The sequence below is a fragment of the Arvicola amphibius genome, chromosome 15 (genome assembly GCF_903992535.2).
Source record: "Arvicola amphibius chromosome 15, mArvAmp1.2, whole genome shotgun sequence".
Classification (NCBI taxonomy): Eukaryota; Metazoa; Chordata; class Mammalia; order Rodentia; family Cricetidae; genus Arvicola; species Arvicola amphibius.
Window position 1 is genome coordinate 8,644,720 of NC_052061.1, and position 26,400 is coordinate 8,671,119.

Genomic DNA, 26,400 nt, shown 5'->3' on the forward strand with positions numbered 1-26,400 from the left:
AATACACAGCATAGTGCACACACACACAAATAATAAAATTTTAAAGACTGCTTTAAATATCCCTATTATCAGTTTTATTTATTATTTATGCATGTGTGTATGTTCATATGTGTGTGTTCACACACATGTGCATGCATGTGTACGGAGGCTAGAGGTCAAAGTCAGAGTATGTCTCTATTGCTCATCACCTTACTTTTTCTTTTATTCTTTTCTCTTGGATTTTTGAGACAGGGTTTCTCTGTGTAGCTTTTGAGCCTGTCCTGGAACTCATTCTGTAGACTAGGCTGGCCTCAAACTCACAAAGATCTGCCTGCCTCTGCCTTCCAAGTGCTGGGGGATTAAAGGCGTGTGCTACAACCGCCCAGCTATCACCTTACCTTTTTAATTGTATTTATTTAGTTGGGAGGGCACATAGGGAGAGGTGAAAAAACTTTCATGAGGTTCTCTTCTACCACATGTATCCTGAGGACTAAACTCAAGCTGTTAGATTTGGTGGTGAGTGCCTTTTACCCATTGAGCTCTCCAAACTTCATATCTAGTATAATCTTGTTTATGTCATCTTTATTTTATGTGCATTGGTGTTTTGCCTGCTTGTATGTCTGTGTGAGGGCATCAGATTCCCTGGAACTGGAGTGACAGACAGTTTTAAGTTGCTATGTGGGGGATAAGAACTGAACCGGGTCCTCTAGAAGAGCAGCTAGTGCTCTTAACCACTGAGTCATCTCTCCAGTTCACAGTATATAATTTGAAAAGTATAAGAATTTACAGCTGGGCAATAGTGGCACACACCTTTAATCCCAGCATTTGAGAGGCACAGGCAGGTGAATCTCTGAGTTCTAGACCAGCCTGGTCTACGGAGTGAGTTCCAGGAAAGTCAGGACTATACAGAGAAACCCTGTCTCAAAAACAAGAACAAACAAACAAAAAATTCAAAAATTAAAATATATTATTGTTAAGAGATCGTCTTAGTTATGATTTTTTTGAAAAACGCTTTTAAGCTTCATTTATATTTGTGCTCACACATATGTGCATGTATGTACATGTGTATACTCAGGTGCCCATGGAGGCCAGAAGTGGCATACGGTCCTTTGGCACTGAAGTTGTAGGCATTTGAGTTGCCTGATGTAAGTTCTGGGATCTGAACTCTGGTAGACTAATAAGTACTCTCAACTGCTAAGCCCATGTCCCCAGCCCCTAGTTATCAAGTTCTAATATAGGTATAAAATTTGCTGCTACTTCTTATGAACACATACTCTCTGAAAAAGCCAGGTGTGATAGTGGAAACCTGTAGCCTCCACATTCAAGAGGCTAAATGGTAAGACTGCAAGGAATTCAACATGAGTCTGGGCAATCTGGTCTATACCAGGAGTTCCAAACCAGTCAAGTTAAGACTGTCTTAAGACAAACAACACAAATTTCAAAAACAAGCAACAGAAAACCACAGACTTTGAATATATCTTACTGCAATCTCCCATGCATTACACCTATCCCGAGGCACCTACCATCCACAGGAAGGCAGACTCCACCTTCGGAAGCACTGCTCTGGGGATGATGCTCAAAACTTGATTTCTGGCCAAACCCTTTCTTCCACTGACCATCTTCATCTCAGCAAATCACACACCATCCATCTTGTTCCTTAAGCCAGAAATCATCAATGAAATCATTGTTGACACCTTTCCTATCATCTAATCAGTCAAGAAACTGTCAATTGCTTCTCACCCCTTCCCACCTCTAAGCACATCAGCTGTCCAGGCTCTCTCGAATATAGCCATCATTAAAGCATATCTATAAAACGTTCAGACGGTGTGTAACATGTAACCTTTTACTTTACGGCTTTGTGTTTACAGCTGCCCTGGTGCCAGCTACCACGATGTCTTTACGTAGACCACACTTCCGTAGTGTTGCTGTGTTCACTCTTGCCTTTCTCCAATCCATCTTCAAAGTGGCTTTCTGAGACAAGGTCTCAAGTATGTAGCCCAGGCTGATCTCAGGCTTACTAAGGAGTCAAGACTGGCCTTTTGAGTTCTTGTTTTTCCTGCCCCCACCTCCTAAGTTCTAGAATTACAGGGATATGCTACCACACCTGGCCCTAAAACAGTTATTTAAAAAAAACAAAAACAAAAACAAAACCTCATGCTCTGCTACCACCCCAACATAGACGCCCAGGGCAACATCTGCCTGGACATCCTCCATGCCCATCATCCGCCCATGCTATGTGATGTCAGGACCATCTTGCTGTCTATCCAGAGCCTGCTAGGAGAACCCAACATCGATAGCCCGTTGAACATGCATGCTGCTGAGCTCTGGAAAAACCCCACAGCATTTAAGAAGTGCCTGCAAGAAATCTATTCAAAGCAGGTCTCCAGTCAAGAGCCTGACACAAGATGTCCAGCTTCTCCTTGTGTCGTCTTTTTTCTTAGATGGTCTGCCCTCTCCTTGATTTCTACGCTGTGCTGTTATTTTTGTTTTTTTTTTTTAACTTAAGTCCGCTTAAGTCCTTACAATGTATATTAAATAAATACACGTTGATTGTTAAAAAAGAAATGAAATTTTTTTTTCTTTTGTTGTTTTTTTCGAGACAGGGTTTTTCTCTGTAGCTTTGCGGCCTTTCCTGGAACTAACTCTTGTAGACCAGGCTGGCCTTGAACTCACAGAGATCTGCCTGCCTCTGCCTCTGAGTACTGGGAATAAAGGCATGCGCCACCACAGCGGCAAATATATATTTCTTTCTCACAGAAAATTCCCTTATTTTTTTAATCCTTCTGATTTTTTTCTTTTCCTTTCTTTCTTTCTTCCTTCCTTCCTTTCATTTGTATTGTTTTTTCAAGACTGGGTTTCTGTTTTAGCGTGGGCTGTCCTGGAACTTGTTCCATAGATCAGGCTGGCACTGCCTATTCTTCAATGTCTTTTTTTTTTTTTTTTGGTTTTTCGAGACGGGGTTTCTCTGTAGCTTTAGAGCCTGTCCTGGAACTAGCTCTTGTAGACCAGGCTGGCCTCGAACTCACAGAGATCCGCCTGCCTCTGCCTCCCAAGTGCTGGGATTAAAGGCGTGCACCACCACCGCCTGGCTCTTCAATGTCTTAACTTAAATGCCACTACCTGGGCATTCTCTAACCACAAACTCCAAAATCCTTTACATCTGTGTCTCACAACAATGTTCTTTTTCTTCACTGGATTCATCAAAAATTGTTATTTTACAATTATTTACTTGTTCTATCTTCACTATTAGACTGTAGCTTTCATAAAGGCAAGAATCATTTTGCATATTATCATTTAGTGTGTTATATTTAATAAAGCAAATTAAGGGAGTACAATAAATCTGCTTAATGAGTGAATGGACACAAATCCATTGGCACCTAAAGAATGAATTACATTTAAAAATGGCTGCCCCTTCTTCCTTTCTCCCAGTGCCATTTGGTCAGTTTCCCATTTGTTTCTAAAAAGGAGGAGCAAAAATGTTCCTGAAAACTTAAAGTTAATACAAAGTGAAGAGGTCATGGATAGTTTGTCAAACGAGTGAGACAAATGTGTAATGGGAAGAAGTCTCAGGGGTCACAATAACAAGAGAAGATTTTCTTTATAGGATAGGATCCAAACCTGAACATTCAAAACCAGTAAAGTTCCAAAAGGTAGAAAGCTATAGCATGAAGCCCAAATAAGGAAGTAAACAGAGGCACCAAGTTATTAAAAATAGTTATAAAGCTGGTAAGGGGCAACTCTCAACGACAAAGTGAGTGCAAGAATGCTAATCATGTAAGAAACCTAGATCCCATGTTGAGACTACAATTAGAAAGCTTTAAAAGGATAAAAGTAAAATCTCTCTGTGAAACGTTCATAAATTTCTTCTCCAGTTTTTGGCTTTTACCCTTTTCAAATACTCATCAACATGCTTTCACTCGGATCAACTGTATCAATCTTCTAGATTCTTACCTATATCCTTTACTTACTACACCTGATAAAAATCCCCACTACACCAGTTACCTCAATCATTTTTTTTTCCTTTTAAAAAATATCATAGGGCTGGAGAGAAGGCTCAGGAGGTAACAGAGGACTGGAGTCAATCCCCAGCACCCACAGGGCAGCTCACAGTTCCAGGGGGCGTGACTTCCTCTTCTGGCCTTCTATAGTACCACGTCACATATGGTGCTCCAACATACATGCAGGCAAAATCCTCATATACGTAAAGTAAAAATAAATCTTTTAAAAGAGCTGCAGAAATAGCTCTGTAGTTAGATCACTTGCTTCCCCTACAGAGAACCTGGATTCAGTTCCCAGCACCCACATGGTGGCTTATAATCATCCATAACCCCAGTTCTAGATGATCCAATGCCTTTTAACCTCCACAGACACTAACAAGGCATATGGTACACATAAAACAAAATTAAATACACACACAATGGGCATGATTGCACATGCTTTTAATCCCAGCACTTGGGAGGCAGAGAGAGGAGCTCGTAATACAAAATATTTGTATGTGTCTGCACGCGTTTCAGATGACAGATATCATGAGATACTTAGAATCCTAAAATTCTAAAGCAGGAGGAAATTGCTTTTTTCTTTGTTTCTGATACAGAGTCTCATCATGTAGCCCTGACTGACCTGGAACTTACAACTCAGAGATCCACGTGCCTCTGTCTCTCAAGTGCTGGGATTCAAGGTATATGCTACCACTTCTGGTATCCAAGAAACTAGATCAAACAGAAAGAAATATAAGGTTGGGGTTGGAGATATGGCTCCATGGTTAGGAACACTGGCTGCTCTTTGAGAGGTCCTGAGTTCAATTCTCAGCACCCACATGATGGCTTACAACTGTCTATAACTGTAGTTTCATAAATTCCAGTGCTCCCTTCTGGTGTGCAGATGAACACACAAAAGTATCTACATACATAAATAATCTTTGAAAAAAATGAAATTTAAGACCATAGTCAACTATAACTGTAGACATCTGACTATAGTCACACAGCTAGTTAAGACACAGTCTTGACTCATTTTCTCCAACAAGTACTCCAAGAAGGGGGTTTTAATGTTACACCAGCATCCTGTTATTTTCTAATGGTATTCCTGTGCCATTAAAACATCATCAATCAATCATAAGCTAGTGTGTGTGAGTGGGGAATGTTTTTCTCTTTTAACTACAATATCCATTTCCCTGGATGTTTATGATTCGAGAATGATAAAGTTACTCTTAACCGTCTTTGAGTGACAATTAATTTGTTCCCTGGTGCATTTTGTGTCCCTATTATGATATGATGTCTGTGGTTCAGAAACTGTAAGGACTGACACATACCAGCTGTATTTAATGTGAATACTTTGTTCTATCTAATGTGAATTTTTGTTTGTTTGTTTGTTTTTTCCCAAGACAGGGTTTCTCTGTGCAGTCCTGGCTGTCCTGGAACTCACTCTGTAGACCAGGAGGGCCTTGAACTCGAGATCCACCTGCCTCTGCCTCCAAGTGCTGGGATTATAGGTGTGAGCCGCCCACCACAACTTATTTCAGAGACAGGATCGTGCTCTGTATGTCTGTAGCCCTAGTTAGGTTGGAACCTACTTCATTCGCAGAGATCCTCCTGCCTCTGCTTTCCAGTACTAGAATTACAATCCTATGCTACCACTCATGGGCCAGTGAATTATTAAAGTCAGTGTGAAAAAGAAAAGTTCTGTACACTGTAACTATTTAGTGTGAATTTTTTAAAGGCACATTAGAAATAGAAGTCTTCCGGAACATATAACGCAGGTTAACTTGCTCAGAGCAACATATGAATTTCATGTAACATCCATCCAACATCCAGCATAAAGGCTCTGTGCTACCTACTGAAAGCAAAAAGGGGCATCTAAATTCAAGTTCGATAAATTCAAGAGAAACAATATGAACATCCTTGACACTGAAAACATCCTTCCCACCCCTGAAATGTGAAATCCTCTTAAGTTTATAATAAGTGTGTATGCACGTGTTTGTAGACCTCGTGGTTCTTCCCAAATGACTGTACGGTTTATGGAGAGTTTAGGTAGAGTAGTATTGCATAAAACAAGCCCTATTTTCTGTTCAGATCTTAAGTCGAAGCACTAGAGAACTGGAAGTCAGAAAAAGCCACAGCAAAACTGGAAAACTAATAGTAATTCTTTTCTTAAGATTTTAAATATCTTTATTTGTGTGTGTATGTCTGTGTGCAGGTGCCCACAAGAGTCAGCTTGGAGCTGGAATTAAACATGTCTGTGAGCTGCTTGATGTAGGTGCTGGGATCTGAACTCTGGTACTGACAGACCAGTACACACTCTTAACCACTGAGCCATCTCTCCAAGCCAATGTGAGGGTGGTTTTCATTAATAAACTTTATTGCGCTGGGCAAGTTCAACTAAATGGATAAAAGCCACAGTATCAGGACCAAACTCCCAGGAAAGTAACAGTACAGCACTGTTAATACCTCAACTCTGTCACAACTTTAATTCGTGTCTAGTTGGTCCTGAAAAGTTTTTGCTTTCCCTTTTTAACAGGCAAAACAAAACCAAAAAAGGAACAAGCAAATCACTCTCTGAACTGGCAGCTGTGACAGGCCAGGAAGACACACAGGCTTTCCGGGTCCGTGCTTGGCTTTGGGATGGGTGTCGGTGAGGAGAGCCTTGGAACCACCCAACATGTCCCACACCCTGACAGACACCAAGAAAGCAGCAGCCCCGGCTGGCGGGGACCTACTGCAGACGCTGGAGAGGCCCTAAGAGGTGGACCCTGGGGTGTGGGGACGGCAGTGTCGGGAACCGAGAGGCGAAGCGTGGGGGAGTACCGGGGCCGTGCAGTGCTCCGGGGCACCCACTGTTCGCGCGCGATGCCCTGTCACGAGTCACTGGGGCGAGACAGCGAGTGAGGGACAAGACTGCGGGACGAGGGAAACCCGAGCCTAGGCGGAGACCGGCCCCGGGGAAAGCCATGAGCAGCGTCCGCCCAGCGCCCGGCCCACCGGGGTTCACCTCCGGCCCACGCAACAGGCGCGGCGACGGGTCCCGACCCAGGGTCCCCCCGACCAGGGGCGAGGGCAGCGCCGCAGCCATGACAGGCGGGCGGGCCCGGGTGCGCCCGGCCCCACGTGCGGGCAGCGCCCCCTCCCCGGCGCCCAGCCCCGGCAGTCCACCCGTCAGCATGGAGAGTCCGGACTCCGGGCTGGCGGCGGGCGCACGTACTCACCACCGCAGCTAAGGCTCCCCGCCGCCCCCCGCCTCTCCCCGCTAGACTGACACGCGCGGCCACCCGGGCGGGGGCGGCCTCCGGCGACCACCGGGCTAAGACACCCTCCCCCCCCAACCCCCGCCAGGCTCCACCAGTTGAGCGGTGTTCGCCGTCCCGGGGCGCCCCGGGTGTCCTCCCCGCGCCGGAGGCGAAGGGCGGCAGCGGCGAGCGGCGGCACTTACCGGCTGCGCGGCCAGGCCCCCCTGTCAGCGCCCGGCCGGGAGCGAAGGAGGGAGGCGAGCAGGGGCGCCGCCCCCCCTTCCCCCCCCCCCCCCCCCCCGCGCGCCACGCACCCGCCTGATTGGCCCGGTTCACTCCCCCAGCGCGACCCCACCAGCCCCTGCGAGCGGCACTCCCGCAGCAACCGGCGCCTCATTTGCATATCTGTGCCCGCGCCGCTGATTGGCCCGGGCACCGAGGGGCGGCCGTGACCGGCGTAGCTCGGGTCGCAGCTCGGTCCAGCGAGGGCTACCCTGGATGGAGGCTGCCCTCGCAGCTCCGCGTCCCTCCGTCCGGCCCGACCTCGGACTAAGGGCGGCGGGAGGCGGGGTTGCTGCTCGGCTCCCGGGCGGCCCGCGCAGTTCGTCGCGCGGCCCTGGGCGGCCTCGGGGCGGGGAAAGGGCTGTGGCCGGGCGCCCTCTGGCCGGAGCGTGGGGCAGTGCAGAACCGGCTCCCCCGCCGCCACGTCAGGCCCCGCCACGTCAGGCCCCGCGGGCACGCCCCGGCTGCCGGCGGCCTGCGGGGTCGGCGCCGAGGTCACTCACGCCGGCTCTGGGAACCCTTCTCTGAGCCGCGTGGGCTCCGACCCATCGAGTCCTCCGTGCGCGCCAAGGCCCCGGGGACAAGCGTGTGCTGTGACATCGGGAGCCCTGTGAAGCCCCCGCCCCACCGATGGTGCAGCGATTAAAGCCAGGTGTGGAGCACCTGCTGCGAAAAGGACACAGGGACCGAGTCCCAGGCCATGCGACAGCGTGCCTCGAGTGTGAGGGCTCCCCCAGGTTCAAGGCGTTCCAGAAAGGGGAAGGAAAACGAAAGAGGGGTTGCATAAACAAATGATGGGCGTGCCACACTGGTAGGAGGAATTGAGCACGCACTTGAAAACCACTGTCTTCGGAAGGCGCTGGGACACGGGAGTTCCTTCTGTCACTAATTAACTGAGTGACCTACATTGTCTCAATATGTCTCAGGGCCTTGGTTTTCGTCTTCTATAAAACGAAGAGGCTAGACAGGTCTTCTAAAAGCCTTCCAGCTCTCAAATTCTATCAGTCTCTACTTCCAGACCCAGAGCTGACCTTATAACCTAATTAAATTTTTTGAACCCATATTTACGTTTAAGATAGACAAAATAACTGAATGTTAGAACTTCGGTAAACCTACCTATCTATGTTTGTTCAAAAACTGCTTACTGCCTTCAAATACAGTGTAGGTGGGACTTAACTCGTATCCTCCAGTGGACCCAAATCTCCTGAACTTGAGGTTACATAAAGGAACACTGCTCCTGGTTTGTGCCTGAAGAACGTTGAGGTGTACATGGTGAAGTGACTAATTTTTTTAATTAGAATTTTTATACATTTACTAATGGGAGAGGGGGCATCTGACGGTCAGAGGACAACTTGGCAGGAGTTGGTTCTGTCCTTCCACCATGGGGATTCTGGTAGCCAAACTCGGGTTTGTTTGGCAACAAGGGCTCTTGCCAGCTGAGTCATCACTGAACCCAAGTGTGCTAAGGGCCTTCCATGTGCTAATCAGTACTCTACAGGGAGCTACATCTTTTTCCTAAGTAATCTCATTCTTCAGATGAGGGAATAGTCGTGACCTCCAGAGTAGATCCTCCCAACCGAGATACTGACAGCTGGGAGGAAAGGGTGCCAGAAAGAAAGGTTACAATTACAGATGTGCTTCCTCTAAAGGATACTTAGTAACAACAAGAACCACACTGAATGAAAAAAGGATGGGCGGTCATGCTCTCAGAACTTTGAACTCCCTACAGTTTATTTGTACAGTGTTCTATTTTGCAAACTGAATTTGAGTAGAATTTACGCCAGTTCCATTTGTCTGAAATTACAGAAGTTATTCCCTATAAACCAAAAATTTTGACTAAAGTACTTTCCTCCCCATCTCTGACGGAAAACTCATGGTCTCTTGAACACCAATTTCTGGAAATTATGTAGTGATTAAAGAGCATCAATAATTATCAACATTGCTATACTCCATTACAATCTAGGACTGCCCTCAAATATGTGTAGAATTTATCCCTATAATTAAAAACCTCCACAATACTGTTTATTTTTAACCTATGTCTGTTTTGTGAGTGTATGTATCATCCATCACTGCTAGGTTGACACTTTTCAATGCTTCTACCAAATAAACTTCCTTCTTTTTTATATATTTTTTGGTGTTTTTATGATACATGAAATTAAGGTTAAAATTATAAAAATTTCAAAAATTCATTACACACATTTATTGTGTGAGTGCATGTGGATAGCAGTCACAGGACAGCACAAGGTAGTCAGTTCTCTCCTGCCATATAGGCTCTAGAGATAAAAATCATGTTATTAGATGTCAGAAATTGTGTTTGCTAACTGAACCATCTTGCTGGTCCCAAACTATCAAGCTTTCAGGAATTTATTTTTGGTGTGGTTCATCTTCCCCACAACTTTTCCAACTTGTTCTGATGATACCTACAGTAACTGTTGTTGTTATGTTCAGACAAGGTTTTGCTACATAGCCTAGGCTAGCCTTGAATTTGTGATTCTCCCCACCTTTATCTCCCAATTGCTGAGATCAAAAGTGGGGCCATCTATCTACTAAATCCTGGTGATACTCTCAGTGATATTTCTTGTTATATGGACTCCCAAGAAGTTATTGCAGAGGATGATTCTGAAGCAGCTCAGCCTGTGTGACACTCTGATTGAAATTAGCAAGGATCCATATCATGAACAACATCAAAACCTAGTAACGCAGCCCGGTGGCAGTGGTGGCACACACCTTTAAACCCAGGACTCAGGAGGCAGAGGCAGATGGATCTCTATGAGTTTGAGTTGAAGCCAGCCTGGTCTACAGAGCAAGTTCCAGAACAGCCTAAGGCTACACAAAGAAACCCTGGGGGTGGGGGGGAACACAAAGCAAACCTACTAATACTGACTGACTGTTCTTATCAGGCCATGGGATGCCCAAAGCCAGCTGGTGGCCATAATGGAGCAGGGACCCCTTCCCACTCCAAAGAAAGAATAGCTCCATTCCCACACACTGTATCTTGAAGCAAAAAGGCCTCACACCCATGAACACAATGACCCAGAACACTAGAAAGCCTGAGCAATGACACAGCTATTTCTCATTCCTTGAATGAAGCATCCTGCAGCAGATGTCAATTATTGAAATGTTACATTGCCCAGCACAGAGCTGAGAGTTGCTTCATTTTACCTTTATTTTATTTTAGATGGTCTTTATAACTGCTTAATGAGGAAAAGATTCTTCTTCCCATTTTATACACAAAGGCTTAGAATTTTGCCCTAATTACATGGTTATTGACTGAGAGAAACATTTAAACGCAGAACTCTCTGGTCTCAATTCCTATAATTCTTAACCATTATACCGCATCCAGCCTACCGCTTGAATCTCCAATTCCATGCTTATAAAAACTTGTATTTTGGAGGGGTGAGTAAGTAACTTGACACCTCAGATGGGAGAATTCCCCGCAAAGACATTTCAGTTTAGGTCGCCAAAAGAATAACCCACAAAGCAAATCGGTAAACTTTTTCTGCAAACTTGAAAAATGGTAATTCTCTAGCTGATATACCTCCATACCTGAGTACTGTTTTTTTGTACTCGACACCACAAATGTAATCGACAAAACAAACAACAAACAAACAAGCGAATAACTGATTTCATTAGTACCTCCTTTCAGTACCTGTGTGGGAGAAAACAGAGATATTCAAGCAAGAAACCACAAAACTCAGGATTAAAACTTATTTTAGTAAACCTTGAACAGTGATGTCCATATGGCCCCAAATGTCCCAGTACTAGAGTATAAGGATGCGTCCCATTCTGCCATGGCATGGAAGAACGAGAGGCACACAGATCTAAGACAGATCTTGCGTTGTAGAGTGATATTTATTGGGAGATTTGCTTATAGAAGCAAGACAGCCGGATCCCCACGATTTATTTATTTTTCCTTTTTTCCCCCCTTTGGTTTTCAATTCACTATGTAACTAAGAATGACTGAATTTCTGAACCTTCCTTCTGCTGCTGTTTCCTAAGTACTGGGATTACAGGTGTGAACCACTGTACCCAACCCCAACAATGTTCTATAGGTTAAGACAGAAACGACTTCATCTTGGCCAAAATGTACCTGTTTTATCTTAAGCTATCCCTGAAATCAGAGCTGCTGGGGAAAGCTCCATTTATGTATGACTCTAACAGTTTTAACTATTACAGTTTGCTAGGACACCTGGCAGGAAAAAAAAGGACTAGAAGCAATTATGACTCAAGACAGGTAGGCTGAATCCACGTACAATTGACTAGTCAATTGTACTAGCCTTGTAAAAGAAGACAGTTGGAGAATCCATACTCCCAATTACAAAACTTTCCCTAAAGCCATAGTAATTAAGAGAGTGTGGTGGTAATACAAGGACAAACATAGAGATCAATAGAACAGAACAAGAAGTCCAGAAATAAACTCTTCCATGTGTGGAAGGCACAGTCCTTTAAACAAACAGATGCTTGGGCACACTCATTCTAGAGAATAAACTTAACCCACCTCAGACAACTCAAAGAAACCAAAGGGATCACACTACTTGTAAGAGCTAAGACTGTAACTAGGAAGAAGCAAGCAGGAGTGAGAGGCAAGGTCTTTGGGACCTTGAACTTGGCAATGGTTTCTCAAACATGACATCTAAAACAAACTGACAAAAGAGAATCCAACTTGGTTATACTTGGAAAATTTTGAGCCTCAAACTCAGGAGTAGATAAATCAAACTTCATCAAATAGGAAAACTTTTGTGTTTCCAAGGAAACCAATAAAAAAGTGAAAAGAGGACCGAAAAGATGGCTCAGTAGGTAAGGCACTTTGGGCAAACGTGACAACCTGAGTCTGAGCCCTGGAACTCAGGATAGAAGGAAAGAACTAACTCCCTTGGTCTATCCTCTGATCTCTAATTCCTCCCATTCCAATAAATAAATAAAAATAATTTCTAAAACATTTCCTTAAAAATATAAAAAAGGGAAAGGAAGACTGGAGATATTGCTCAGTTGGTAGAGGTCTTACCAGGCAAGTACAAAGCCCAAGGTGCCAGCCTAGACAATACAAGATCCTGTCTCAAAAAAGCAAGGTAAGGGCAAGCTGGAGAGGTCGCTCAGTGGTTGAGAGCAGGGACTGCTCTTCTACAGTACCCACATAGCAGTTCATAGGTGCCTGTAACTCTAGTTCCAAGGGAACTGATCATCTTTTCTTTGGGCACCAGGCACACTCCACACTCATACACATAAAATTAAAATATAATAATAATAATAATAATTAATAATAATAATAATAAATGTAAATAACCAGGCTGATGTAGTGTTGGCACACACCTTTAATTCCAGCACTTGAGAAACAGAGGCTGGCTGATCTCTATGAGTTCGAGGCCACAGAGGTCTACAGAGCGAGTTCCAGAACAGCTAGGGCTGTTACAAAGAGAAACCTCGTCTTGGAAAACAAACAGAAACCTCGTCTTGGAAAACAGAAAAGAACAGGCTTGGAGGCTCATACAGCAATCCCAGTACAAAGAAGCCTGAGACACAAGAACTGCTGCACATTCAAGGCCATCCTAGGCTACCTAGATAGGGAGTTCCAGCCCAGCCTGAACTAGAGTGAGCCTCTGGAGACAGAGAAAGGTAGAGACTGGGAAAGCAAGGGGAGAGAAGGGAGGAGAAGAACTGCAGGAAAGAGAAAACCATACATCTATATCCAGGATAAGGAAAGGGTTCTTAAAAGTCACTGAGAAATTTCTGAGAGTGCATGCACACCTGAAATTCCAACAGTTGGGAGGCAGAGGCAGGAGGATCTCAGTGAGTTTGAGGCCAGCCTCATCTACACAGCAAGTTTCAGGACAGCCAGGACTAAATAGAAGGACCTGTCTCAACTGACCCCACTAAAAACAAAACAAAATTTGACACTATAACTTTGAAAAGGAAACCATATAGGACTGTGATCTGGTCACTGTTAGAGAAAAGGATTTGGTTTTATTTTTACACCCCTGAGAATTGAGGCCAAGGCCTTGTATATGCTAAGCGAGTACTGTCCTACTGAACTACACTCCCAGCCCACGTCTCTTTTACTATTAGTGAATATGGATGCATTTTGGAAGTTCTTTCTACAACCCCAGTAGGGGGATGAAATCTACCTAGTGATTTCATGGGAAAATGGGAACCGAATTACCAAGACCAAAAAAAGATCGGGGAGGATCTCCAAGTCTTTCTTTGAACAAAGCTGAGTCTAAGGCCACCCTGGAATAAATACACGAAACAGTCTCAGAACAAACAAACAAGAAACTCAATTTGAAAGTGGCCAAAGTATCTAGATACACACTTCTCAAAAAAAAATATACAAATAGCCAATATGCACATGGAAATCTGCCCAACACATTAGCTGTTAGAAAAATGCAAATCAAAACCACTTTTCATCCATCAGGATGGATATAATCAAGACAAAAGAGCAAGAAGAGATGGAGAAAGTAGGATGCCTTACATTGCTAGTAGAAATGTAAACGATGCAGCTATTCTGCAAAATATGTCTTTCCAGAACCAAACGGTTACCATGTAACACAGCAACACAGAAGAAATTAAAATTATCCTCATAAAAACCTGTTCACAAACGTTCACAGCAGACTTCTCATAGTCTCAGAGTAGAACTCATCCAACTGTCCATTACCTGATAACAGGACAAACAGTGAGGTGTATGTGAAATCGACTATCCAGCTATAAAAGAATTAAGCACTGACGCGTGGTCCAAGAATGAGCTTTAGAAATATAATGGTCACTGATAGCGGCCTGTAATCCCAGCCCTCAGGAGGGCTGCATTAGTTTGAGGCCAAACTAGATTACAGCCAGAAATCCTGTCTTAGAAAAACTAAGAAGGGGCTGGAGAGATGGCTCTGTAGTGGAGGGCACTTGTGGCTCTTCCAGCAAGGACCATGCTTGATTCTCAGTACTCACAGTCAACCGGTCCAGGGGATCTGGCACTCTCTTCTGCCCTCCACAGGTACCACAAGTACTCAGACACATAAAATAAATAAATCATAAAAAAAAAACAAAATACCCTATCAACAAAAAGACAAAATGTGTTCTTTTATAGATTAATACATTTATACATGGTATGAAAATTCCTAACTTGAACATATTATTCCATATATTATAGGAAATGTTGTATCTCCCTCTCTGTTACACTAAAGGTAGTTTGAGCAACTCCAACATTCTTCTATTCCAAAGCAAGAATCCAAAAAGGGGTCTAGTTGATCCATTAGTGAGTAGACAACCATTTCCCAGAAGCTCCCTGGGAGTTGTGAAATTGCCTTGACTCAGTGAGGAACACAGGGCTTTTCTTAGATAGAAATGAAGGATATCACTAGAAAGCTCTTCAAGTTTCTTTTCCAGGCTTCTTTTTAAGCTGGTAGAGCACGATCTTTTAGCTGCAGATTAAGCACCCTAACCATCATTTCCGAGCATGCTTACTTAGCACTGTTTTCAAACCTAGTGCCAGCAGATGACAACAGCCAGCAAGATGCTTTTCAGGTTCTTACTCGAGGCCCATTTGATTAGGGGCAGATCTTAGAATAATCAGGCTTTATCTAGTTTATCCCCTCTCCCTATCCAGGAAGATACTTCAAAGCCTCGGCCTGTTTGACAGTTCAAATCTCACACTGTGAGCTTATATAAACAGTTGCTTGTCCTAGCCTTAGAAGATCTTCAGGAAAAAGAAGTCTGGGTGCTATCCCTGAGTATCTGAGTCCCTGTCTATGCATTTGCTTCTAACGGGGCCATATACACACTCCTGTGATCCTATATTTCCCATTGGAAAAGTTGGGTCTGTGTCTAGCTTGGGAGGAATTCAGATGCATGAAAAATCGGGTTGAAATTTGAAAAATGAATGCATCCAACACACCAGTTGGTAAGTCAGACACGGACTATTCATTGCCAAGAATATAACAATGAACATGGCAGACACCATCCTCTGACCTCATGACAAATTATTTTACAAAGCAGGCAAATATCAGCTCACTAACCCTTGAAATTAATTTTGGTAATAGCGATCACTTATAGGTACCATAGCTGTTGTACTCTAAAAGCATATGTGATCCATACCACTCAGCCCTAAAACTGATGGAGCTGTGCATGATGGCACATGCTTTTAATCCCAGCACTTCGGAGCCTGAGGTAGCAGGATCTCTGTGAGTTTGAAGCCAACCTGGGCTACATAATAAGTTCTGGGCAGGCCAGCTAGAGCTACATAGTGAGATGTTGTCTCAAATAATCAAACAAAAGTCTGATGGAAACTATAATAATGTATTTTTAAAATATAATTTATTTTTATTTTAATATTCTTAATACAATTTACTTTGATATAATTTGATTTTAATTTTTTTTTTTTTTTTTTTGGTTTTTCGAGACAGGGTTTCCCTGTGGTTTCTAGAGCCTGTCCTGGAACTAGCTCTTGTAGACCAGGCTGGCCTCGAACTCAGAGATCCGCCTGCCTCTGCCTCCCGAGTGCTGGGATTAAAGGCGTGAGCCACCACCGCCTGGCTGATTTTAATTTTTAAAATATAATTTATGTTTATTTTATGTGCATTGGGGTTTTGCCTGCATGTATGTCTGTATGAGGGTGTTCAATCTTGGAATTACAGACAGTTTGTGAGCTGCCACATGGGTGCTGGGAAGTGAACCCAGGTCCTCTGGAAGAGCCGCCAGTGTTCTTAACCATGGATTTCTCTAATCAGTTGCTTTGCACTATAGTCATCTTACTTGAGAAAACAAAAAACAAAACAAACAAACAAAAAAATCCCAAACCCCATCCTGAGTTAGTTTGCTTATTTATTGTTGAGACAGAGTCTCATATGTCCCAGGCTGTCTTCAAATTCACCATGCAGCCAAGGATGGCCTTAAACTCTGATCTGTGTTGCGATGGCAGGCATGTGCCACCATGCCCAGTTTTATGGAGTACTAGAGATATAATCTAGGCAAGCATCTACCAACTGAGTCACATCTTACCCCATCCTGTCTTTTCTAACATGGGAAACAAGAGGAACTAGAACCTGGAGCCGCTCCCCCTCTCTTTCTCTTGCTTGGTTTTGTTGTTGTTGTTGTTATTGTGTTGTTTTCTGTTTTTTGTTTCGTTTTTTTGAGGGGGGTGGTGATAATTTTGGTCACCATCTTTCCATGGAATCCCTAGCTCCCTAGATAGATTTCATCCCACTACTTGGGTTTTAGGGAGAATTTCCAAAACTCATCCATATTTGCTAATAATAAAACACACGTGGACTGGGAGTGTAGCTCAGTGGGACCGGACTTGACTAGAAAGTACAAGGCCTTGGCTTGAATTATCATGGGTACAAAAGCAAAAACAAAATCCTTTCCTCTAACAATGACCACATCACAGTCCTCCATGGGGTCCTTTCCTCTAACGCTGACCATATCAGAGAACTGCATGGTTTCCTTTCCCTTTTGTTTAGATTATAGAGTCAATATTTTTTGTTTGGGGTTAAGAAATGGTTTCTCTATTAAGATCTGGCTGTCCAGAAACTTGCTACGTAGACCAGGCTGGCCTCTAACTCACAGTTTTCCTTCTGCCTCTGCATCCCAGGTGCTGAAACTAAAGGCATGTGCTACCATGCCTGACCTCAATCTTTTTCCTGTCTTATAATTACTTATTTTTCTTTTATTCTTGTATATTGGCAATTTTTGTTTGTTTTTTTTGAGGATTTCTCTGTGTAACTGCCCTAGCTGTCTTGTAACTCATTCTGTAGACCAGGCTGGCCTCAAACTCACAGAGCTCCACCTGCCTGTGCCTCCCGAGTGCTGGGATGAAAGGGGTGTGCCACCACTGCCTGGCTCCAAATTTAATATGAAAGATAATTTTTAAATTATATTCATTTTCCTCCAACTTTATTTTGATATAACCAGTATGCACACAGAGCCGGGTGGTGGTGGCGCACGCCTTTAATCCCAGCACTCAGGAGGCAGAGGCAGGAGGATCTCTGTGTGTTCGAGGCCAACCTGGGCTACAAGAGCTAGTTCCAGGACAGTCTCCAAAAGCTACAGAAGAAACCCTGTCTTGAAAAACAAAAAAAAAAGCACACAGTAACAATTACCCTGGTGATGTGAATGTACATGTATATTCATGTCATTATGACCACAACCCAGGGAATGTAAATATTATATAATTGTCACTTTTGAGCTTTGGGGCCTACTGTAATCCTGGCACTCAGGGGGCTGAATCAGGTGGATTTTTTGGTGACTTTGAGGCCAGTCTGGCCTACAGAGCAACACTCTGTCTCTCAAAAACAGAAAAAGAAAGAAAGAAGAAAGGACAGGAAGGACAAGAAGGAAAAAAAAGGTTGCTTTGGGGGCTGGAGAGATGGCACAGTGGTTAAGAGCACTGGCTGCTCTTCCAGAGGACTCAGGTTCAATTCCCAGCACCCACACAGTGGCTCACAACTGCCTGTAACTCCTGTTCACTGTATCCGATGCTCTCTTTTGTCTCTGTGGGTACCAGGCATACAAAGTGGTGCACAGACATATATGCAGGCAGGACACACATAAAATAAAATTTCAACTTTTCAAGAAAACAATGATAAGGTTCATTGTCCTTTCAAGATTTTTCTAGAGTGGGGCAGATTAATTGGAGCTATTTTGGCTAAGATATAGCAGGATATGGTGGTACACACTTGTAACCTCAGCACTTGAAAGGACTCAAAGTTCAAAGTTAGCCTTAATAACGAACATGGCAAGTTAAGGGCCAGCCTGAGCTACATCTACATGAGACCCAATGCTTGAGACCCCGAAGGTAGTTTCCACCACTGCCACGGCCACTTTCACCACAGAGATAGAGATCATTGGAGAAAGTCAGAGAGGGAGGTATGCCAGAGGGGCTGGTGATGTAGACCAAACAGTGGAGTGTTTGCCTAGCGTTCATGAAGCCCTGGGGTAGATTTCCCATCATGATGACGTGTATCTATTATAATCCTAATGCTCAATTTGGAGCAGGTTAAGAAGTTCAAGGTAATCCTTGACTACATAAGGAGTTTAGACCAGCCTAGGATATAGGAGAAACACACACACACACACACACAGAGAGAGAGAGAGAGAGAGAGAGAGAGAGAGAGAGAGAGAGAGAGAGAGAGAGAGAGAGAGAGAGAGAGAGACAGAGACAGAGAGACAGAGAGACAGAGAGAGAGAATATATCAGAGCAAATGTCTAGGGCCAATTTGCCTCATTGACAATCTGGATTGTATTTATTTTTTGTTTTTCGGTGCTGACAATTGAACCCAGGGTCCTGTACCTGCTCTACCACTAAGTTGTACTCCCAGCACTTGACAGCATGCATGCCATATTTCTGCACACTAACAGCTTATTTTCAAGGGATGGTTGGCAAGAGGATAAAAGACTAAGGGATTGGGCAAAATCCTCTGAATATCAAATTCGAAATGCTTTTTTTCCCCTTTAGTCAAATGTCAAGACTTTTCTAATCAGCAGGAATTTCAGGCTAGCAAAGGGACAATGTCATTGTCTGGCACATTGTCCTCTAGTTTCTGAAGGATGTTGCTCTGTGTGGTTCCTTTGTAAAGTGTGTTCTATTGGGCAAGGACGCCCTGAGTCATTTGTGTAGATGATAAGAAAGGTCGGGCTGCCACTTCTCACTATCTGCTAATCCCTTTCTAGATAACTGAGCAGCATGAGTCTTTTCGGTTCCTTAAGCCTTCCTTCCTTGTCTGGGCCTCTTCATCTATTTACAGAAGCTTTAGGTGGCCCTTCCTCCACCCCTAGGTCTTGAGAGGAACTTGGTACCTTCAGTTAGCCTTATTTTGCCCCAATTCTCTTCTTACCGCTTAGCCCATCCTTCTAATTACCTATTTATTATTTGTCTTCATCTACTAGAAAGAAAATAGCTTGAGGCATAAACAGTTTCAGTATTTCCTGTAGCCAGCTTCTCCATAAATGTGTATTTTACACAGAATGAGTTGTTCCTTAAGACCCGTCGAATGTTCTGGCAGAAAAAAACTGTTGCTTCCACGGGGCTGGTAAGATACCTGGGTGGTACAGCATTTACCTAACATGCTCGATGCTCTGGGCTCAGAAATGGGGGGGACAAAATACCTGCCATTGAACAAGCTTTGGACACTGGACACCTCTATTAAAAGTTCTCAACTTGGGGCCTAGAGAGATGGCTCAATGGTTAGGAACACTTGGTTGCTCTGGCAAAGAACTCAGGTTTGGTTGTCATCACCCCAACATGGTGTCTCACAACCATTTGTAACTACAGTCCCACAGGATCCAATGCCCTCTTCTGACCTCCACTGGTACCAGACACACATGTGCTGCACAGACATTCATGAAAGAAAAATACTAACACATAAAAATAAGGTAAATTTTTTGAGACGGGTTTTTCTGTGCAGCCCTTCCTGTCCTAGAACTCACTGTGTAGAATATGCAGAGATTCACCTCTCTCTGACTCTGGGATAAAAGACATGTGCCACCAGGCCAGGCTCCCCCCCCCAAAAAAAAAATTTAAGAAGTTTTCAAACCCTAGTTTATGAGTCAAACATACTGACTCCAACCTATAATCTCAGCATGTATGAGGCAGGAGGATCACAAGTTTGAGATCAGACTCAGCTACATAATAAATTCAAAGCCAACCTGGGCTATATAGTGAGACCCTGTCTCAAAAATTTTAAGAACCTAGCTGTGTGCTATGGTTTGAATATGTCTCTCAAAGTTTCACATGATAAAAACGTAATCCTCAGTTCCATATGCTGATAGCATTAGGACATGGGGCCTTTGAATTTAGGATTAGATGGGATTGAGGGTGTTGATGGCTTTATAAGACAGACGTGGGCAAATTTATTTGCGCTATCTCACCATGTGATGTCCACTGCTGCATCCATCATGATGTTGAAAGGGGACCTTGGCTAGAGGACAAAGCAGCTACAAGTGCTATGCGTTTGGCCTGTGGAACCACGAGCTACAGAAACTCCTAAGCTGCCCAGTATCGGATATTCTGTCCTAACAACAGACAACAGATGAAGACGCTGGAGACTGGACATTGTCTGTACCCATGCCCTACCTACATCTAGAGGTGATGGGTTTTAGCATCGGGATGTTAAAACTCCTCACATGATGACTTGTGCATGATGGAGGAGAGTTATCTGTCTATGTTTCTTTCATTGGTTAATTAATAAAGAAAACTGCCTTGGCCCTTTAAGAGACAGAAAATTAGGTAGGCGGAGTAGACAGAGCAGAATTGTGGGAACAAGGAAGCAGAGTTGGGGAGACGCTTCAGGGAGTCGCCATAGTGAGTCTCCATGCTTCTCCTCTCCGAGATGGACGCAGGTTAAGATCTCTCCTGGTAAGCCACACCTCGTGGTGCTACACAGATTACTAAATATGGGTTAAAGGAAGATGTGAGAATTAGGCAATAAGAGGCTGAAACTATGGGCCAGGCAGTATTTAAATGAATACAGTTTCCGTGTAATTATTTCGGGTGTAAAGCTAGCCGGCGGCCGGGTGGCAGGACACGGCCCCGCCGCTTCATTCTACATGTGCAGGCAAGAGAGGCTGCTTTAGGGGTGTTGCTGAGTGGCAGCACCCTTGTCCCAAGTGTTCGACAAGATGAAGCATGTCTAGAATTCCAGCACTCAAGAAACAGGAGGGTTGTGATTTCTAGGACAGCCTGGGCTACAAAATGAGATCCTGTTTCTAAATGACAAAAAAGAAAGACAGAAAGACGAGAGAGAGAGAGAGAGAGAGAGAGAGAGAGAGAGAGAGAGAGAGAGAGAGAGAGAGAGAGAAAACAGAGGAAGGGAAGGAGGGACGGACGGACGGAGGGACAGAGGGAGGAAGAAAGGGAGAGAAGAGCAGAAATGACTTTCAGTGGAATGAAACCAGAAGCCATTCACCTCTTCCAATTAGTAAGGTCAAATGACAAGCCTGCCATATCTCTCAGCTCAGAACTTGGAAGGCTGAGCAGGAAGATCAGGCTAGCCTCCCTCAGCTAAAGAGTGAGTTCAGAGGCCAGCGAGGCCTATGTGTTACCACAGTAGGACCCTGTCTCAAAACAACAATACACAAACTAGCGAATATCAAAAGGCCAGAAGATTATAATAAAATGCAAAGGATAAGGATGAATGGAGAGTTACTGGAACTGCACCGCATGCTGTCACTGACTAACTGATCAGCAAGTTTTCTCACCTGTGAAGTAAGAATAACACCTATGCTGCCTGCCTGGCTGTTCCTTCTAAATGTGCTCATAAGCATTCTTTCCAAGTCCTAGAGTGTGCAAGTGAAAATTAGTAGTCTTCTGTCTTGGAGGCAAACTCAAAGGCAAAAAACAACGGCGCTTACCTACTGTTAGGTGGGAAAGAAAATTGGGCCGGAATTCAGGTTGCTTAGACAGGTGCTAAGGCCTGCTTCGGGTTCATCAAGTCCTCTGAAAATAGCATCCACGCACAGTGGGAGAAGCTAGAACATAGTGGAGATCCAACCAGCAGGGCAAAGGAAATCCCTTAAACTTACAGACTTGGGGGGAATGGTATTTCAGAGAGCAATGATGGCTCACACCTTCATTCTAGCACTCTGAAGACAATAGCAAATGGAGCTCTGTAAACTAGAGACCAAACTGGATTACATAAGAGTTCCAGACCTGTCAGGCTTACATAGTGAGACCCTGCCTCTGTGTTTAGCAGATTAGTTAAAATACTAGATGGAACTGGGAGGTGGTAGCACACTCCTTTAATCCCAGCACTCAGGAGGAGGCAGAGGCAGGCAGATCTCTGTAGAGTTAAAGGCCAGCTGGGTCTACATGAAGAAACCCTGCCTTGAAAAGTTTAAAAAAAGAAAGAAAAAAGGATACTAGATGAAATAGAAGGTCATAATTAAGAAGCTAATTACATTGCCCCACCCTACTTGGGGCTGCTACATGCTAGATTAGCAGCTGAGGAAAGATACTAGATAGGATCCTTTGTGCCCAGCAAAATGCTATGTTTTTTTGTCTTTTTTTTCCCCCTAAAAGTCCTGCAATTAATAATTGTGTGGCTTTGTGACATCTTCTCCACATATACTCACCACTAAAGACTCTGAAACCCTTAAACTAGATGTGGAAAAACAGGTTCTTTGGCATCATGGGAAACCAAGCAGGAACAATGGATTCTACCCCAGATCTAAAGTTCTTTCATTTCCACTGAAGAAATCCAGGTCATCCGAGCGGGCAATTTAAATTCACAGATCCTCTGATGGGTCAGGATTCAGGCAGTGAACAGAAACAGCTGTGTGGTAGCAGCTTCCATTCAGGGCATTTTCGGCGGCTAAGAAACTATGGAAAGGTAAAGTTGAAAGCCGCTTGCTAGAGGATCTGAAGAGAGCTTCAAACAAGAGTCCTCCTGCCACCTGACTTCTCAAAGCCACCAGCTTAGAGAGAGCGCGGGGAAAATGTGTGGGACAGGCATGCATGCGTTACAGTCTTGGTGGTTCAGGCAAGCCTGGACCTCACCTAGCCTTAGTTTTTCTATGATCACAACAAAGACAGAAATAAATCATTTTTGTACAATTAACATTTTGAATCTTACGCATGGTCACCATATATTGGTATCAACAATATATAGCTTTTTTTTTTTCAGTGTAGTCTAGATGAGCCTTGAACTTCAGATGCTCCTGTTGCGGTCCTCTATAGTACAGGGATTATAGCCTGGGCCCACTACACCCAGCTGAACAGATAATACTTTAAAGTGATTAGTGGTGTTTAAGCTGAGCAGAGTGACTGGAGGCTGAAGATCTCTGGGAAATGTTGATGTTTTGTAGCAAACCGCATGTCTCAGCAAGGCTCTGTTGCCAGTAGCTTCATTTCTCTTTTGTTGATGGTGGTTCTTTGTGTTTTTGTTTGTTTTCACAGGCTGTTTCCCAGGCTGGCCTCAAACTCCTGAATCAAAATTCTATATCAGCCTCTCAAGTGGACTACAGAGAGATTCACCACCATAGAAACACACCACCATTAGACACACCACCACACAGACGATAATACTAGAAATAAGAACATATATGCTTTCCCTGGGTGATGGTGGCACACACCTTTAATCCCAGCACTTGGGAGGCAGAGGCAGGTAGATCTACAGAGCAAGTCCCAGGATGGCCAGGGCAAAACAGAGAAACCCTGTCTCAAAATAACAAAACAAACAAAAAAAACCAAAAAGCAAGCAAACAAACAAACAAAAACTATTGAACTAACGTTTCGGAATCTTCCTATAACTCTCTATGTGTGTGTCTGTGTGCATGTTTACGTTTGTGCATTGGTGTATATGCATTGTGTGTGGTATGTGTACTGCATGCAGATGTGTGAATGTATGCACATATGTGTGGGGGTATGAACTGGCTTTGTCCTTGCTCTCCCACTGAGTTGCACTCCCAGTCTTCCTATAATACCTGATAGCTACTTGTTCATTGGTGCCTGGGGACAGACCTAGAGACAACTGGAAGCAAACAAGCAGCATTAGACAAATGGAGAAAAGCTAATAACACAACTTACAGTAGAGCTGAGCCTCTAACCCAGATTTTCAAACTTTAGAAAAACAGGGAAACTCTTCAGAAAGATTTTATTTTTAAACCTTTGGCAGAAGTCCAAGATATAAAACCAAAGAAGCAAAAACCCAAAGAGAAAACAGAACAAAGGCTGAGCTGAGGCTCTGAAAGCCTTGAAGGTCCCCCCCCATTGTTCCCCAGCTCTGGGGGTGGGGGCATCTCTGAAGACTTGCTGAGCTTAGATGGCCATACACTGAAAACCCTCGAGTCCAGCTCACTCTGCAGGAGGACTTTAGAGCCCTGGGTGGAGGGGTTTACCTACGGTGGCACATCTTTCCTGCTCTTACAGGATGACTCAGATGTTGCTGCTTTCTCCAAAATAACTGGGGGACTGAGCAGATAGGGCAGAACCCTGGCAACGGGTCAACTCCCTAATACCTTCACATTCTCCAACTACCATTTTGATCAAATGTCTGTCTTTTGTCAGCCTCTTCTCTCTTGTTTTGTGAGATAGGGTCTCTCTTTGTAACCCAGGCTGGCCTTAAGCCTAAGACCTCTCTTGCTTTGACCTTCCAGGAGCTACAGTTAGAGGTGTATGCCACCATGCCTGGTGTTTGCCAGTCTTTTTTTTTTTTTTTTTATAATGGCCCTTGTTATACAAAACCTATTTGCTTATATTAAAGATCATAAACCTATAAACCTACCCACACACCTGGATTGACAACATTTAAAAATCAGAATGCTTTACCGAAAAGTTTAGACTCCAAGCTTTTTAGAAATCTGGTGACACCGAGCTCTCCTCGCGCCGTGCTCATTACCATCCTAGGAGTTACGCGGAAGTGCACACTCGGCAACCGTCACAGCCCACCTGACTCTACTGTGCTACACTCACTCGTGCCCATTTCTGTCTGCTCACCGTGAACATTTACGTTTGTCGCCGTGGTCTAAAGCTTATAGCCATGGAAGCTTCTGGAAGAAGTGAAGTTTTAGGAACAAAGATAAATCAAGGGTACAGAGGGAGCCATCCATCTCCAAGATGGAGTAAAAGCTGTCAGAAATAGTGCTGTATTTCTGCAAGGAAGAGCCTGCAACTCCAACACAGGAAAAACTGAGGCAGAAGAATTATTGCAAGTTCAAATCCAAGCCAGGCACAGTGTCAAGTGACTTTAATCCCAGCACTCGGGAGGTAGAGGCAGGTGAATCTCTGTGAGTTTGAGGCCAGCCAGGGCTACTTAGCAGATCCTGTCTTGAATCAGCACCACCCAGAAACAAAACAAACAAACAAAAAACCCAGAAAAAACAAACCAAATAAGCACGTTCAAGGCCAGTCTGAGTGAGTTCCCGGCCAGCATGAATATTTATTTTTATTTTATGTATATGAGTGTTCTGCCTAACACTATCTGTGCCCCATGGGCATTGCAGAGCTGGGGGAGGCCAGAAGAAACTGTTAGATCCCTTGGAACCAAAATCACAGAAGGCTAACCACCAGGTGGGCGCTGGGAATTGAACCCAGGCCCTCGGGAAGAGTCAGTGTTTGTGCTTTTAACCACTAATCCAGGTCTTAAAAACAAATCAAGCAATCATAATAACAAAAGCAAACAAAAAAAAAAAAAAAAAAGAAGGAAGGAAAGGAAAGAGGGAAAGAAGAGAGTGAGCGCATCCCTCAGGCTTCCCTTCTGGCCTTGTCTGCTTTCCTGAGGCTGTTGACTCTGCTTTCCCTAGGTTCCCCATGGATAGTCAACAGCAGGTCTCTAACAGGCCCAAGTCTTCCTCCTCCTCTTCCTCGGAGGAGCAACAGTAAAACCACACGACAGAGGTTGGGGCTTAGCGCAGGGCTGTGGCCTCACCTAGCCTGTGCAAGTTGCTGTTTGATCTCCAGAGAAACCAAACCATCCAGCAGCCTGTTTCCTGCACCCAGCACACCATTCTCAGCGCTGCGGCGAGAACAGGCTGGATTCCAGGATTGCCCTTTTATTGTTCTTTCTCCCTCCTCTGCTCCAGGGCATAAAAAATTTTCTGTTTGTTCATTGCCATAGTCTCAGTGCTGTGATGGTACCCAGGCTCACAGTACGTACCCAATAAATGTTTGTTAAACAAATGAACTCGTCCTACCTAAGCCCACATAACAAAGCGACCATTATTTCAAAAGTTTCAGTAGTTTCTGAATGGTGGTGGTGAGGACACGTGTGTTACATTTTATTTATTTTGGGGTGTGTACAGGTGTGCATACTCTCTTATTACGGTCTGAGCGGTGGTCAGAGAGAGGATCATTTGCAGAAACTGATTCTTCTTTTTCTGTCACATGGGTTCCTCGGGTGGAACTCAGGTCCTCAGGTGTGATGGCAAGCACCTTGACCCACTGAGCCATTTCATAGGCACCTAACCCGATCGCTTCCTACTTTTTTTTGTTTGTTTGTTTGCTT

The 26,400-nt window shown here is 44.2% G+C and overlaps 1 protein-coding gene across 6 annotated transcripts in view; it reads right to left on the reverse strand.

Moving 5' to 3' along the window:
- Chd9 (chromodomain helicase DNA binding protein 9) overlaps positions 1-26,400 on the reverse strand; it is a 214,126-nt gene that overhangs the window by 132,166 nt on the left and 55,560 nt on the right. The window contains exons 1-2 of one of the 6 annotated variants that reach the window (XM_038312412.1): positions 7,402-7,415; positions 1,503-1,635 (exon numbers count right to left, since the gene is read on the reverse strand). The exons of 3 other annotated variants lie outside the window; for them this stretch is intronic. The gene's annotated coding sequence lies outside the window, so the exon portion shown is untranslated. Of the gene's footprint in view, positions 1-1,502; positions 1,636-3,372; positions 3,636-7,401; positions 7,431-26,400 lie in introns of those variants that run through there. 2 more of the 6 variants (XM_038312411.1, XM_038312414.1) reach the window with 2 other exon arrangements.